This window comes from Saccopteryx bilineata, chromosome 5 (genome assembly GCF_036850765.1).
Source record: "Saccopteryx bilineata isolate mSacBil1 chromosome 5, mSacBil1_pri_phased_curated, whole genome shotgun sequence".
Taxonomy (NCBI): domain Eukaryota; kingdom Metazoa; phylum Chordata; class Mammalia; order Chiroptera; family Emballonuridae; genus Saccopteryx; species Saccopteryx bilineata.
The window spans coordinates 63,772,579-63,788,103 of record NC_089494.1 but is presented as its reverse complement, the minus strand read 5'-3'; the positions used below and the strand labels follow the sequence as shown (position 1 = coordinate 63,788,103).

Sequence of the window (15,525 nt, the reverse complement as noted above, 5' to 3'; positions counted from 1 at the left end):
AGGAAAAATCTATGGAGAAAAAATTTAATATATTGGAAACCTTGGAGCTAAATGACAGAGAATTCAAGATAGAAATCCTAAAAATCCTCCGAGATATACAAGAAAACACAGAAAGGCAATTTAGGGAGCTCAGAAAACAACTTAATGAACACAAAGAATATATGTCCAAGGAAATTGAAACTATAAAAACAAACAGAGATGAAAAACTCAATTCACGAACTGAAAAACGAAGTAACAAGCTTAGCTAATAGAACAGGTCAGATAGAAGAGAGGATTAGTGAAATAGAAGACAAGCAACTTGAGGCACAACAGAGAGAAGAAGAAAGAGACTCAAAAATTAAAAAAAATGAGATAGCCCTACAAGAATTATCTGACTCCATCAAAAAGAATAACATAAGAATAATAGGTATATCAGAGGGAGAAGAGAGAGAAAATGGAATGGAGAACATAAACAAATAATAGATGAGAACTTCCCAAGCCTGTGGAAAGAACTAAAGCCTCAAGTTCAAGAAGCAAACAGAACGAGTTTTCTTAACTCCAACAAACCTACTCCAAGGCATATCATAGTGAAATAGACACAAACCAACAGCAAAGAAAAAATTCTCAAAGCAGCCAGGGAAAAGAAGAATACAACATATAAAGGAAGGCCCATTAGATTATCATCAGATTTCTCAGCAAAAACTCTACAAGCTAGAAGAGAGTGGACCCCAATATTTAAAGTCCTGAAAGAGAGGAACTTTCAGCCACGAATACTATACCCATCAAAGCTATCCTTCAAATATGAAGGAGAAATAAAAACATTCACAGATACAGAAAAGATGAGGGAATTTATCATCAGAAAACCCCCACTCCAGGAATTACTAAAGGGGGTTCTCCAATCAGATACAAAGAACAAAAAAAAAACAGAGCCACAAGTAAAAGCTCCAAGAAGAACACAATAAAACCAAATTTAAACTGTGACAACAACAAAAAGAAAGAGGGGGAGAAGACGAAGATTAACAGTAGCAAAGGACGATGGAGTGCAAAAGTACTCACAAAATAGTTCGCTACAATGAACAGGGTACGGACCCTTTTCATTACTCAAAGGTAACCACCATTGAAAAAACCACCACAGAAGCACATGAGATAAAAAAGATAGCAACAGAGGAAAGATGTATGGAATACAACCAAATAAAAACAAAAGATAGAAAAACGAAAGAGAAGGATCAAACAAGACACAAAACTAACAGAAAGCAAGATATAAAATGGCAATAGGGAACGCACAAGTATCAATAATTACACTAAATGTAAACAGATTAAACTCACCAATAAAAAGGCACAGAGTAGCAGAATGGATTAAAAAAGAAAATCCAACTGTATGCTGCCTACAGGAAACTCATCTAAGTAACAAGGATAAAAACAAATTCAAAGTGAAAGGCTGGAAAACAATACTCCAAGCAAATAACATCCAAAAAAAAGCAGGTGTAGCAATACTCATATAGGATAATGCTGACTACAACACAGGAAAAGTACTCAGAGACAAAAATGGCCATTTCATAATGGCTAAGGGGACACTGAATCAAGAAGACATAACAATTCTTAATATATATGCACCAAACCAAGGAGCACCAAAATATATAAGACAGCTACTTATTGATCTTAAAACAAAAACTGACAAAAATACAATCATACTTGAAGACCTCAATACACCGCTGATGGCTCTAGATCGGTCATCCAAACAGAGAATCAACAAAGACATAGTGGCCTTAAACAAAACACTAGAGCACCTGGATATGATAGACATCTACAGGACATTTCATCCCAAAGTGACTGAGTATACATTTTTCTCCAGTGTACATGGATCAATCTCAAGAATTGACCATATGTTGGGCCACAAAAACAACATCAGCAAATTCAGAAAAATTGAAGTTGTACCAAGCATATTTTCTGATCATAAAGCCTTGAAACTAGAATTCAACTGCAAAAAAGAGGAAAAAAATCCCACAAAAATGTGGAAACTAAACAACATACTTTTAAAAAATGAATGGGTCAAAGAAGAAATAAGTGCAGAGATCTAAAGATATATATAGACTAATGAAAATGACAATACGACATATCAGAATCTATGGGATGCAGCAAAAGCAGTGATAAGAGGGAAGTTCATATCACTTCAGGCATATATGAACAAACAAGAGAGAGCCCAAGTGAACCACTTAACTTCCCACCTTAAGGAACTAGAAAAAGAACAAAGAAAACCCAAAACCAGCCGAAGAAAGGAGATAATAAAAATCAGAGCAGAAATAAATGAATTAGAGAACAGAAAAATTATAGAAAAATTAATAGAACAAGGAGCTGGTTCTTTGAAAAGATCAACAAAATTGACAAACCCTTGGCAAGACTTACCAAGGAAAAAAGAGAAAGAACTCATATAAACAAAATCCAAAATGAAAGAGGAGAAATCACCACGGACACCGTAGATATACAAAGAATTATTGTAGAATACTATGAAAAACTTTATGCCACTAAATTCAACAACCTAGAAGAAATGGATAAATTCCTAGAACAATACAACCTTCCTAGACTGAGTCAAGAAGAAGCAGAAAGCCTAAACAGACCTATCAGTAGAGAAGAAATAGAAAAAACCATTAAAAACCTCCCCAAAAATAAAAGTCCAGGCCCTGACGGCTATACCAGCAAATTTTATCAAACATTCAAAGAAGACTTGGTTCCTATTCTACTTAAAGTCTTCCAAAAAATTGAAGAAGAAGCAATACTTCCAAACACATTTTATGAGGCCAACATAACCCTCATACCAAAACCAGGCAAGGATGGCACAAAGAAAGAAAACTACAGACCAATATCTCTAATGAATACAGATGCTAAAATACTAAACAAAATACTAGCAAATCGAATACAACAACATATTAAAAAAATAATACATCATGATCAAGTGGGATTCATCCCAGAATCTCAAGGATGGTTCAACATACGTAAAACAGTTAACGTAATACACCATATCAACAAAACAAAGAACAAAAACCACATGATCTTATCAATAGACGCAGAAAAGGCTTTCAATAAAATACAACACAATTTTATGTTTAAGACTCTCAACAAAATGGGTATAGAAGGAAAATATCTCAACATGATAAAGGCCATATATGATAAACCATCAGCTAACATCATATTAAATGGCACTAAACTGAAGGCTTTCCCCCTTAAATCAGGAACAAGACAGGGTTGTCCACTCTCTCCACTCTTATTTAATGTGGTACTAGAGGTTCTCGCCACAGCAATCAGACAAGACAAAGAAATAAAAGGCATCCATATCGGAAAAGAAGAAGTAAAGGTATCACTTTTTGCAGATGATATGATCCTATACATCGAAAACCCCAAAGAATCCACAAAAAGACTACTAGAAACAATAAGCCAATACAGTAAGGTCGCAGGATACAAAATTAACATACAGAAGTCAATAGCCTTTCTATATGCCAACAATGAAACAATTGAGAATGAACTCAAAAGAATAATCCCCTTCACGATTGCAACAAAAAAAATAAAATACTTAGGAATAAACATAATAAAGAATGTAAAGGACTTATATAATGAAAACTATAAACCATTGTTAAGGGAAATCGAAAAAGATATAATGAGATGGAAGAATATACCTTGTTCTTGGCTAGGAAGAATAAATATAATCAAGATGACTATATTACCCAAAGCAATATACAAATTTAATGCAATTCCCATCAAACTTCCAATGACGTTTTTTAAAGAAATAGAGCAAAAAATCATCAGATTTATATGGAACTATAAAAAACCCCGAATAGCCAAAGCAATCCTAAAGAAAAAGAATGAAGCTGGGGGCATTACAGTACCTGACTTCAAACTCTATTATAGGGCCACGACAATCAAAACAGCATGGTATTGGCAGAAAAATAGACACTCAGACCAATGGAACAGAATAGAAAACCCAGAAATAAAACCACATATATATAGTCAAATAATTTTTGATAAAGGGGCCAACAACACACAATGGAGAAAAGAAAGCCTCTTCAATAAATGGTGCTGGGAAAACTGGAAAAGCCACATGCAAAAGAATGAAACTGGACTACAGTCTCTCCCCCTGTACAAAAATTAACTCAAAATGGATCAAAGATCTAAACATAAGACCTGAAACAATTAAGTACATAGAAGAAGACATAGGTACTAAAATCATGGACCTTGGTTTTAAAGAGCATTTTATGAATTTGACTCCACAGGCAAGAGAAGTGAAGGCAAAAATTAATGAATGGGACTACATCAGAATAAGAAGTTTTTGCTCAGCAAGAGAAACTGATAACAAAATAAACAGAAAGCCAACTAAATGGGAAATGATATTTTCAAACAACAGCTCAGATAAGGGCCTAATATCCAAAATATACAAAGAACTCATAAAACTCAACAACAAACAAACAAGCCAATAAAAAAATGGGAAGAGGATATGAATAGACACTTCTCCCAGGAAGAAATACAAATGGCCAACAGATATATGAAAAGATGCTCATCTTCTTTAGCTATTAAGAGAAATGCAAATCAAAACGGCAATGAGATACCACCTCACACCTGTTCGATTAGCTATTATTAGCAAGACAGGTAATAGCAAATGTTGGAGAGGCTGTGGAGAAAAAGGAACCCTCATCCACTGTTGGTGGGAATGTAAAGTAGTACAACCATTATGGAAGAAAGTATGGTGGTTCCTCAAAAAACTGAAAATAGAACTACCTTATGACCCAGCAATCCCTCTACTGGGTATATATCCCCAAAACTCAGAAACATTGATACGTAAAGACACATGCAGCCCCATGTTCATTGCAGCATTGTTCACAGTGGCTAGGACATGGAAACAACCAAAAATCCCATCAATAGATGACTGGATAAAGAAGATGTGGCACATATACACTATGGAATACTACTCAGCCATAAGAAATGATGACATCAGAACATTTACAGCAAAATGGTGGGATCTTGATAACATGATACGAAGCGAAATAAGTAAATCAGAAAAAACCAGGAACTGCATTATTCCATACGTAGGTGGGACATAAAAGTGAAACTAAGAGACATTGATAAGAATGTGGTGGTTACGGGGGGGAGGGGGGAATGGGAGAGGGAAAGGGGGTGGGGAGGGGCACAAAGAAAACAAGATAGAAGGTGACAGAGGACAATCTGACTTTGGGAGGTGGGTATGCAACATAATTGAACGACAAGATAACCTGGACTTGTTATCTTTGAATATATGTATCCTGATTTATTGATGTCACCCCATTAAAAAAATAAAATTATTAAAAAAAAAAAAGAAATGGAAAAATATTCCTTGTTCTTGGATAGGAAGAATAAATATAGTCAAAATGACTATATTACTCAAAGCGATAATACAAATTTAATGCAATTCCCATCAAAATTCCAATGTCATTTTTTAAAGAAATGGAACAAAAAATCATTAGGTTTATATGGAACTATAAAAAACCCCATATAGCCAGAGCAATCTTAAGGAAAAAGAATGAAGCTGGGGCATTACAATACCTGAATTTAAATTATATTATAGAGCCATGATAATCAAAACAGTATGGTATTGGCAGAAAAACAGAACCTCAGACCAATGGAACAGACTAGAAAGCCCAGAAATAAAACCACATGTATATAGTCAAATAATTTTTGATAAAGGGGCCAAAAAACACACAATGGAGAAAAGAAAGCCTCTTCAACAAATGGTGCTGGGAAAACCACATGTAAAAGAATGAAAGTCAACTACAATTTGTCCCCTTGTACTAAAATTAATTCAAAATGGATCAGAGACCTAAATATAAGACCCAAAACAATAAATTACATAGAAGAAAACATGGGTACTAAATTCATGGACCTTGGTTACAAAGAGCACTTGATGAATTTGACTCCAAAGGCAAGGGAAGTGAAGGCAAAGATAAATGAATGGGACCACATCAGACTAAGAAGCTTTTGCACAGCAAGAGAAACTGACAACGAAACAGACAGCCAACTAAATGGGAGATGATATTTTCAAACAACAGCACAGATAAGAGCCTGATATCCAAAATTTTTCTTTTTTGGGGGTGGACTTTATTTTCCAGGCAAGAATGCAGCAGACAATGTAAGGGCAATCAAACTGAACTGTCGGTGAGGTGACTCTCGTCCGGAAGAGGGTTGAGGCAACCTCAATTCTGAGTGGTCTAGGTTTAGGTGTAAGAAGGTATACATGGTGTAGTTGTGGTGCTGGAGATTCTAGTAGGTGGTGGTGTTTAATGGCTCAGGAGGAGGGGAGGCTTGTGCAGGCATTTTTGGTGGACTTTGCTTCTTGGAATTCTGTGGCAATTCCGTGTCACTCATTTCTGATTCTGCAGAGAGAGAAGCTGTAGGAGTAAGTCCTCAAAACACTCGTCCTTCTGGAAGCATAGTCAGCAACCTGGCTTGTCCTTACTGGAGCAAAAGAAGGCCGCCATTGCAGTGGCTTGGAGGCAGGCGGGGCCACATTGATTTTTGTATGTTGAACCAAATTTGCATTTTTGGGATTTCTCACTTTTTAGATTTTTTGTTTTTGTTTGTTTATTAAAGATTTTGCATTGATATTCATAAGGGGTATTTATTGCTTTGTTGTTTATTTTCTTGTGATGTCTTTTCTGGTTTTGGTGTCATGGTAATACTAGTCTTCTGGAATGCATTGGGAAGTGTTCTCTCCTTTTCTATATTTTAGAAGTTTGTGGAGGATTGGTGTTGATTCTTTTTTGAATATTTGGTAGAATCCACCAGAGAAGCCATCTGGGCCTGACCTGCTTATTGTGAAAAGATTTTTGATTACTAGATAGTTTAGTCTCTTCATTTATTGTTAAGTCTATTCATATTTTCTGTTTCTTACTGAGTCAGTTTCTGTAGTTTGTCTTAGAATTTGTTCATTTCACCTATCAAATTTATTGGTGTACAATTGTTCATAGTATTCCCTTGCAATCTCTGTTATTTTTGTAAGACTGTCCCTAGTTTCAGGCCCTGTCCGGTTGGCTCAGTGATAGTGTTGGCCCGATGTGTGGATGTCTGTCTGGGGTTTGATTCCTGGTCAGGGCACACAGGAGAAGCAACCATCTGCTTACCCATCCTATCCCCTTCTCCTTCTCTCTCTCTCTTTCTCTATCTCTCTCTCTCTTTCTTGCTTACCTCCTGTAGCTTTGGCTTAGTTGGTTCAAGCACATCAGCCCAGCCACTGAGGATGGCCCCATGGAGCCTCTGCCTCAGGCCTAAAAATACCTCGGTTGCGAGCATGGCCCCAGATGAGCAGAATGTTGGCCCCTACAGGGGTTGCTGGAGTCAGGGCGTGTGCGGGAGCCTATTTCTCCTGCTCTCACTTGAAGAAGAAAAAAAAATGTCTCTAGTTTCTTTCCTGATTTTATTTATTTGAGTCTTCCCTCTCTCTCTCTATTTATTTATTTTTTTGGTCAGTCTAGCTAAAAGATGTCAATTTTGTTAATCTTTTCAAAAAACCAGCTCTTTGTTTCTTGGTTTTTCTCCATTGTTGTTTTTTTTTTTTTTTTGTATTTTTCTGAAGCTGGAAACGGGGAGAGACAGTCAGACAGACTCCCGCATGCGCCTGACTGGGATCCACCCGGCACGCCCACCAGGGGTGACGCTCTGCCCACCAGGGGGCGATGCTCTGCCCCTCTGGGGCGTCGCTTTGCCGCGACCAGAGCCACTCCAGCACCTGGGGCAGAGGCCAAGGAGCCATCCCCAGTGCCCGGGCCATCTTTGCTCCAATGGAGCCTTGGCTGCGGGAGGGGAAGAGAGAGACAGAGAGGAAGGAGGGGGGGTGGAGAAGCAAATGGGCGCTTCTCCTATTTGCCCTGGCCGGGAATCGAACCCGGGTCCCCCACACGCCAGGCCGATGCTCTACCGCTGAGCCAACCGGCCAGGACCTTCTCCATTGTTTTTTGTTTGTTTGTTTTACAGAGACAGAGAGAGAGTCAGAGAGAGGGATAGACAGGGACGGACCGACAGGAACGGAGAGATGAGAAGCATCAATCATTAGTTTTTCGTTGCGCATTGCAATGCCTTAATTGTTCATTGATTGCTTTCTCATATGTCATACCTGCCTTGACTGCGGGCCTTCAGAAGACCGAGTAACCCCTTGCTGGAACCAGCGACCTTGGGCTCAAGCTGGTGAGCTTTTGCCCTCGCTCAAGCTGGCAACCTCAGGGTCTTGAACCTGTGTCTTCCGCATCCCAGTACAACGCTCTATCCACTGTGCCACCTCCCGGTCAGGCTCCATTGTTTTTCAATCCTTTAATTCATTAATTTCCACAGTAATCTTTATTATTTCCTTCCTTTTGCTTGCATTGAAGTTAGTTCTTTTTTTAGTTTCTTGATGGAAGTTTAGGTTATAGATTTGATACATTTGATATCTAAAAATTTCTCTCCAGGCACTGCTTTCTTTGTTCCCATCTTTTTTATGTTGTGTTTTCATTTTCATTTATTTCAAAGTATTTCTTAATTTTCCTTGTGATTTCTTCTTTGACCCATTGGATATTTAGGTGTGCTGCTTAATTTGCATATACTTACTAATTTCCCACATGTTGTTCTCTTCTTGATTTCTAATTTTATTCCATTGTAGCCAGAAATACAGTTTGTATGATTTTAATCCTTTTACATTTATTGAGACTTGCTTTATGGCCCAACATAGGGCCTATCCTGGAGAACATTCCATGTGTACTTGAGAAAAATGTGTATTCTTCTGTCCAGGCATGGAACATTCTATAGGTAGCTGTTAGGTCTTGTTGGTTTATAGTGTTGTTTAATTCTTCTATTTCCTGTTCTTCTATCTAGTTGTCATACCCATTATTGAAAGTGGAGCATTGAAGTCACCGTTACTTTGAATCATTAATTTCTCCCTTTAATTTTGCTTTGTGTGTTTGGGAGCTCTGTTGTTAAATGTATATATCTTTATAATTTTATATCTTTTTGATATATTGACCTTTTATTACTGTAAAATGCCCTTTGTCTCTAACAACTTTTGTCTTAAAAATGTATTTTGTCTAGCCTGACCAGGCGGTAGCGCATTGGATAGAGTGTCAGACTGGGACGTGGAGGACCTGGGTTTGAGACCCCAAGGTCACCAGCTTGAGTGCGGGCTCATCTGGTTTGAGCAAGGCTCACCAGCTTGAGCCCAAGGTCACTGGCTCGAGCAAGGGGTTGCTCGCTCTGCTGTAGCCTTCGATCAGGGCACATATGAGAAATCAATCAATGAACAACTAAGGTGCCTCAACGAAGAATTGATGCTTCTCATCTCTCTCCCTTCCTGTCTGTTTGTCCCTCTCTCAGACTCTCTCTGTCTCTGTTGCAAAAAAAAAAATGTATTTTGTCTAATAATATTTATTCATTTTTTTAGAGAAGAGAGAGAGACAGAGAGAGAAGGAGAGAGAGGAGAGAGAGACAGAGAGAGAGAGAAGGGGGGAGGAGCTGGAAGCATCAACTCCCATATGTGCCTTGACCAGGCAAGCCCAGGGTTTCGAACCGGCAGCCTCAGCATTTCCAGGTCGACGCTTTATCCACTGCGCCACCACAGGTCAGGCCTATTTTGTCTAATAATAATATAACCATCCCAGCTCTCTTTTGGTTTCTGTTTTCATGGTATATCTTTTTTCAAGCTTTTATTATCATCCTATTTGTGTCTTTGAATCTGAAGTTTGTCTCAGATAGCATATAGTTAGATCGTGTTTTTTAAATCCATCTAGCCAGTGTCTAACTTTTCATTGGAATTACATTTAGTGTAATTAATATAGAATTTGTTTGTCATATGTAGCCTATATATCTTATGTCTTTTTGATTCTTTATTTCTTCATTACTGATGCATTTTTTGTTAAAATAATATTTTTTAATGTACCATTTTAATTTTGTTTCTTTTGTTTCTTTGAGTTGTTTTCTTAGTGGTTGTCCTAGATTGCAAGTAACATCTTTATTTACACAGATCTAGTTCAGACTAATACCAACTTAATTTCAGTGGTATACAGGGTGGGGCAGAGTAGGTTTACAGTTGTTCATATGGAAAATAATACAATAATAAATAATAGAAGAATAAACTGTTTTGTGTACTCAAACTGTAAACCTACTTTTGCTCAGCCCTGTATACTTTGTTCTTACATAGCTCCTTTCCCTTCCCCTCCCCATCTTTTGTGCTGTTGTCATTAAACATACATCTTTATGTAGTGTTATGTCCAACAAGAAAATACACTGTACTTTTATATTTATCTATGTAGTTACTTTTTCTGGTGGTCTTTATTTCTTCATGTGGATTTTATCTACTGTTTAGTGTTCTTTCATTTCAGGCTGAAGGGTCCCCTTGAATATTTCTCGATAGGGCAGAAATATTCTGCCACCAATGGTGTACTCTCTAATTTTTGAAGGAGGATTTTGCTGGACATAGACATCTTGGTGTTAGTCTTTTATTTCTGCACTTTGAATATGTTAATCCTACTTAACCTTTAGGTTCTGCTTGTCCAGAACCTCAAGGTGAGTCAGAGGTGAAAGCTTAGGACCCCTTCAGGTTATTCCTGAATGTGAGCATAGCCCTGGGAATGAACATGACCTTCTGGATTCTCAGGACATCTCTGAGCTTTTCTAAGCTGTAGACATCTAATTCCCTTGCTTTCTTTATTAAGCTTTTTTGGTTAGCCTATTGTTTGCCTTAACGGATCTGTACTGCCTCAGGTGGCCCTCAAATTAATTTACCTCTTACTGTTTTTGACAAATGTTTCTGATGATGGGGAGTGGTTTTATGCAGTACATTTTGCGTTGGGAGTTCAGAGTTGGGTCAGAAAAATGTAGTGGCTGCCAGGTTGCTGATTTCATTTAGATTGCAAATTACTGATGGTGGTTGGAATGGCGCAAATTAAAACACCACAGATCTCATTGTTGTTTTTCCTGACAACATGTTCCCAAGATTGCTCTAAGACCTCAGTTAGTTTCCAGAGCTGAATAGAGTTGATGCTGACAATATTTGCATTTTTCCTGGTGCTTTCATGGAGGAAAGACTTTAAAGCTCCTTTCTCCACTATCTTGCTGATGTCATTACTGCTATTCCTTTTGAGAAGACTTATGGTTATTCCAGTTCCCATTCCTTTTGATATAACCACTTTTAGTTGTGAGGTTTTATTTAACTGAAGCTTTTAAGATCTTTTTCTCGGCTCCGTTCTGAAATTTCATAATGATGTAACTAGGTGTGAGCCTTTTCTTACTCATTGTGCTGGGCCCTTTAGAATTAAAATTCTAGCCTGATCTGTGGTGGCGCAGTGGACAAAGCGTTGACCTGGAACACTGAGGTCACCGGTTCAAAACCCTGGGCTTGCCTGGTCAAGGCACATATGGGAGTTGATGCTTCCTGCTCCTCCCCCTTCTCTCTCTCTCCTCCTCTCTAAAATGAATAAATAAAAATCTAAAAAAATAATTATTTCTACTGTTTCCTTGATACTTACTTCCCTACTATTTCACTTTCTGATAGTCACATTTGGAGGATGTTGAGCTTCGAGAAAAGATCCTCTTTTTTTGTATCTTTTTCTCTTGTTTTTTTTTTTAATCTGGTTAACTTTTTATTCAGTTTTATGAGATTTCCTTGACTTTATTTTTATTTATGTTTAAAATTTTTATTTATTGAGTTTAGCCAGAGAAGGAAGGGAGGGAGAAGGAAGGAGAGAGGGAGAAAGGGAGAGAGAGAGAGAGAAAGGGAGAGGGAGAGATAGACAGGAACATCAATCCATTCCTGTATGTGCCCTGACTGGAGGTTAAACTGGCAACCTCCGTGCTTCAGGCCGATGCCCTAACCAATGCAGCTATCTAGCCAGGGCAAGATTTCCTTGGCTTTAAATCCCCAGCCCTTCTATTGATTTCTTTAGTTTCGCTATTTTTTTTTTCAGCCAAAGAAAGAGAGGGCAGACAGGGACAGACAAGACGGGAGAGAGATGAGAAGCATCAAGTGATATTTGTGGCACTTTAGTTGTTCATTGATTGCTTTCTCATATGTACCTTGACCAGGGGGGGCTCCAGTCAAGCCAGCGACACCTTGCTCAAGCCAGCTACCATGGGGTCATGTTTATGATCCCACACTCAAGCCAGTACCCCATGCTCAAGCTGGTGAGCTCATGCTCAAGCCAGATGAGCCTGCACTCAAGCTAGCAACCTCAGGGTTTCGAACCTGGGTCCTCAGCGTCCCAGGGCGATGCTCTGTCCACTGGAACACTGCTTTGTCAGGCTCATTAGCCTACTGTAAACTTCCTTTATTATTATTCTTTTTAAATAGTATTCCATTTTAGTTTTATTTTTTTATCACTCTGAGGATACTAATGATAGCTGTATTTTTAAAAATTGTCTCTACTGTCTGCATTGTTATCTCTGAATTGTTGAAAAAATTTATTGATTGGTTTTAGAGATAGAGAGATACATTGATTTGTTGTTCCACTTATTTATGCATTCAGTGGTTGATCCTTCTGTGTGCCCACAGCCTTGGTGTACCGCGAAAATTCTCTAACCATCTGAACTACCCAGCCAGAGCTGAATTTCTTTTTTCTGTTTATCTCTCTTGGCTGTGCATGGAAAAGAGTGAGGCACAAATAAATGTATGGCTATACCATCTGTTTGCTGAAAATGTAAGGTTGATGCGTCACTTTTTTTCCAGCCCAGATGCTAATGTGTGACTGGGTTTTTTTTGGTTAGTTATGTGTCAGCCACATGCCCACTAAAGTTTACTTGATTCAAAATAAGTTCCGCATGTCTTCTGCTTTGGGACTTTAATTTTGCTACAGTGTGATCTTTCTTCCAGCCTTTTCTGCTTCTGTTTCTTGTGCTTTAGCATACTGGTCTGCATTTGCTTTCTATTACTTGTGGTCATCCATCACCACATGGATCAAGGTTCAGTGAGCTCCTAGGCACTCAGCAGAGAATTGTTCTGTGCTGATGGACAGACAGGCTTTGCTTAGGGAATCTGTTTGGTATAAAGAAAGGTTTATAATGACCAAGTATTTCCAATTCTAAGTATGTATATATTCTGAAAATTTAAAAACAGATTTTCAAGCAAAAACTTAGACATGAACTCAGCAGCATTATTCGCACTAGCCACAAAATGAAAAGAGCCCAGGTGTCCATCAACTGATGAGGAGACAATAAAATGTTTTATATATATATATCTCCATCTAATATAATATTATTTGGCCATAAAAAGAATGAAGCATTGGATATGGTTGTAGCAACATTGAAAGCATGCTAAGTGAAAGAAACCAATCACAAAATGTTATATGTCACATGATTCTATTCATATGAAATATCCAGAATAGGCAAATATAAAAGGGCAAGAAGTAGACTAGTGGTTGCATAGGATTGTAATCAATAAAGTGTCCAGAGTTTCTTTCTTTCTTTCTTTTTTTTTCTTTAAGTCAAGGGAGATAGTGAGGCAGACTCCCTCATGCGTCCTGACTGGGATCCACCTGGCAACCCCATCTGGGACCAATGCTTGAGTACTGAGCTATTTTTAGCACCTGAAGCCATGCTCAAACCAATTGAACTGGCTATGGGAGGGGATGAGGGAGAGAAGAGGAAGAGGAAGTGGGGGAGAAGCAGATGGTCGCTTCTCCTGTGTGCCCTGACTAGGAATTGAACCCAGGATATCTATATGCCGGGCCGATGTTCTGTCAGTGAGATACCAACCAGGGCTCCAGGGTTTCTTTTTGAAGTAATGAAAATATTTTAAAACTTACTGTGTTGATGGTTGCACATATCTGTGAATACATTAAGAACCATTCAGTTGTACATTTTAAATGAGTGAATTGTAAAATACGTGAATTACATTAAAAAAATTTTTTTCCCCGTATATTATTTTGGGGAGAGGAGGGGATAGAGGAAAGCGTAGAGAGAGAGAAGTAGCAACTTGTTGTTCCACTTAGTTGTTTTATTTAGTTATGCACTTATGGGTTACTCTTCGTTTGTGCCCTTACCAGGGATTAAATCTGTGACCTTGGTGCTCTGGGATGAAATTGTATCCACTGAGCAACCCGACTAGGGTCGTGAGTTGTATTTCAATAAAGCGGTTAAAAAAATGTTCATAGGGTCTTCAACAGACTGTTCTAGAAGCCCCTTATAAAAGCCCTACCTGTATATTGGGTATGTCTCTCCCCATTCCTCTTCCTCTTCACATCCAAGGTCGAATGAGTGTGTCTACTCTTGTTATCTCTTTACATGTTAAGTGGTTGCTTTAATATTCTTCAGTAGAGATTTCATCCCCATCAGTTACCCTAGACTTCAGGATCAAGGTCTGTATTTTTTCCTCATTCTTTTAATTTGTTAAAATTATTGACATTTTCCACCTTTTTATCCCTCTGCTGAAAATCCTGTGGGAAAAATGTGTTTTCTGTCTTAAAACTCTAGCTGTTCTCTGGGCTTGCCCGGTCAAGGTGCATATGGGAGTTGATGCTTCCTGCTCTTCACCCCTTTCTCTCTCTCTTTCTCTCTCTCTCTCTCCTCTAAAAAGAATAAATAAAAATAATTTAAAAAAACCTCTAGCTGTTCTTTCAGATTATATGCTTGGCTTATATTCAATAAATAATGTGTTTTAGCCACGTATCTTTTAAGTTAAAATGTAAATGTCTTTGTTCATTCACTGTTGCTGTTTTAATAAACTTGACATTGGAAAAAGATGTTGAGTAAGAGACTTTAGGAGCTCTGGGGGAGAGTTCATGGTTAGTAAATTTCCTGCCTTCAGAGCTGTCATCAAGTTAGCAGTGGTGCATTTCCCCAGGACCTGAAATTCACATGAACTAGCCCAGGGAGCCCAGTGTTATGGGGAACAGGAAGTTAAGGATGACAACTTTTAGTTAGATGACATTGAGAAGTGGTGATTTACTAAGGAGAAAACTAAAAATAATTGGCAAACTTCTCTTCCTTAGCTGCCTTGTTGACATTGCTCCCCACTGCGTCTCTTTCATAATCTGTTCTTTTTTTCCCCTTAGCATAGGCTTATGTTCCAGTGAGTCTAGATGTTTTTCTTCAAATGATCTGAATCAAAGATTTGTTTAATTTTCACATCTCTTTCTCAGTATACTTGCCATCAGTGTGCCATTCTTCTTATAAATGTATACAGACCAAACATCTGTTTGCCTGTCTCTGTTGCATTCTTTTCTCCCTCCTTTTCCCCAGAGGACTCAGATCCTCTGGTATACCATCTCTTACAAATCTCTTGGGAACCCTTTTGACCACTTTAAAAATCTACTGGTTCAGGTTTGTTGTCTTTCAAAGCAAAGGAGGGTTACCTTTATTTGCCTTTATCAGTTTTTAACTCTATTGCAATGGCTTAGTTGACCACTTCACCTCCAATAAGAAGACATCTCTCAGAGTCACCTCTGTCCTTTCTGCTCCGCTCTCTGATTTTCTCATGTTTGCCTATAGCTAGAAGTCACTTTTTGTTTTATACCGTCTGGATGCCAGAACGTTAAGGAAAACCAGGAGATATTTATTGAATCTGCCTTTTTA

The 15,525-nt window shown here is 38.2% G+C and overlaps 1 protein-coding gene across 2 annotated transcripts in view; it reads left to right on the top strand.

Annotated features, from left to right (window-relative positions):
- Positions 1–15,525, top strand: part of PDK1 (pyruvate dehydrogenase kinase 1) — a 48,944-nt gene that overhangs the window by 20,506 nt on the left and 12,913 nt on the right. The window lies entirely within an intron of this gene.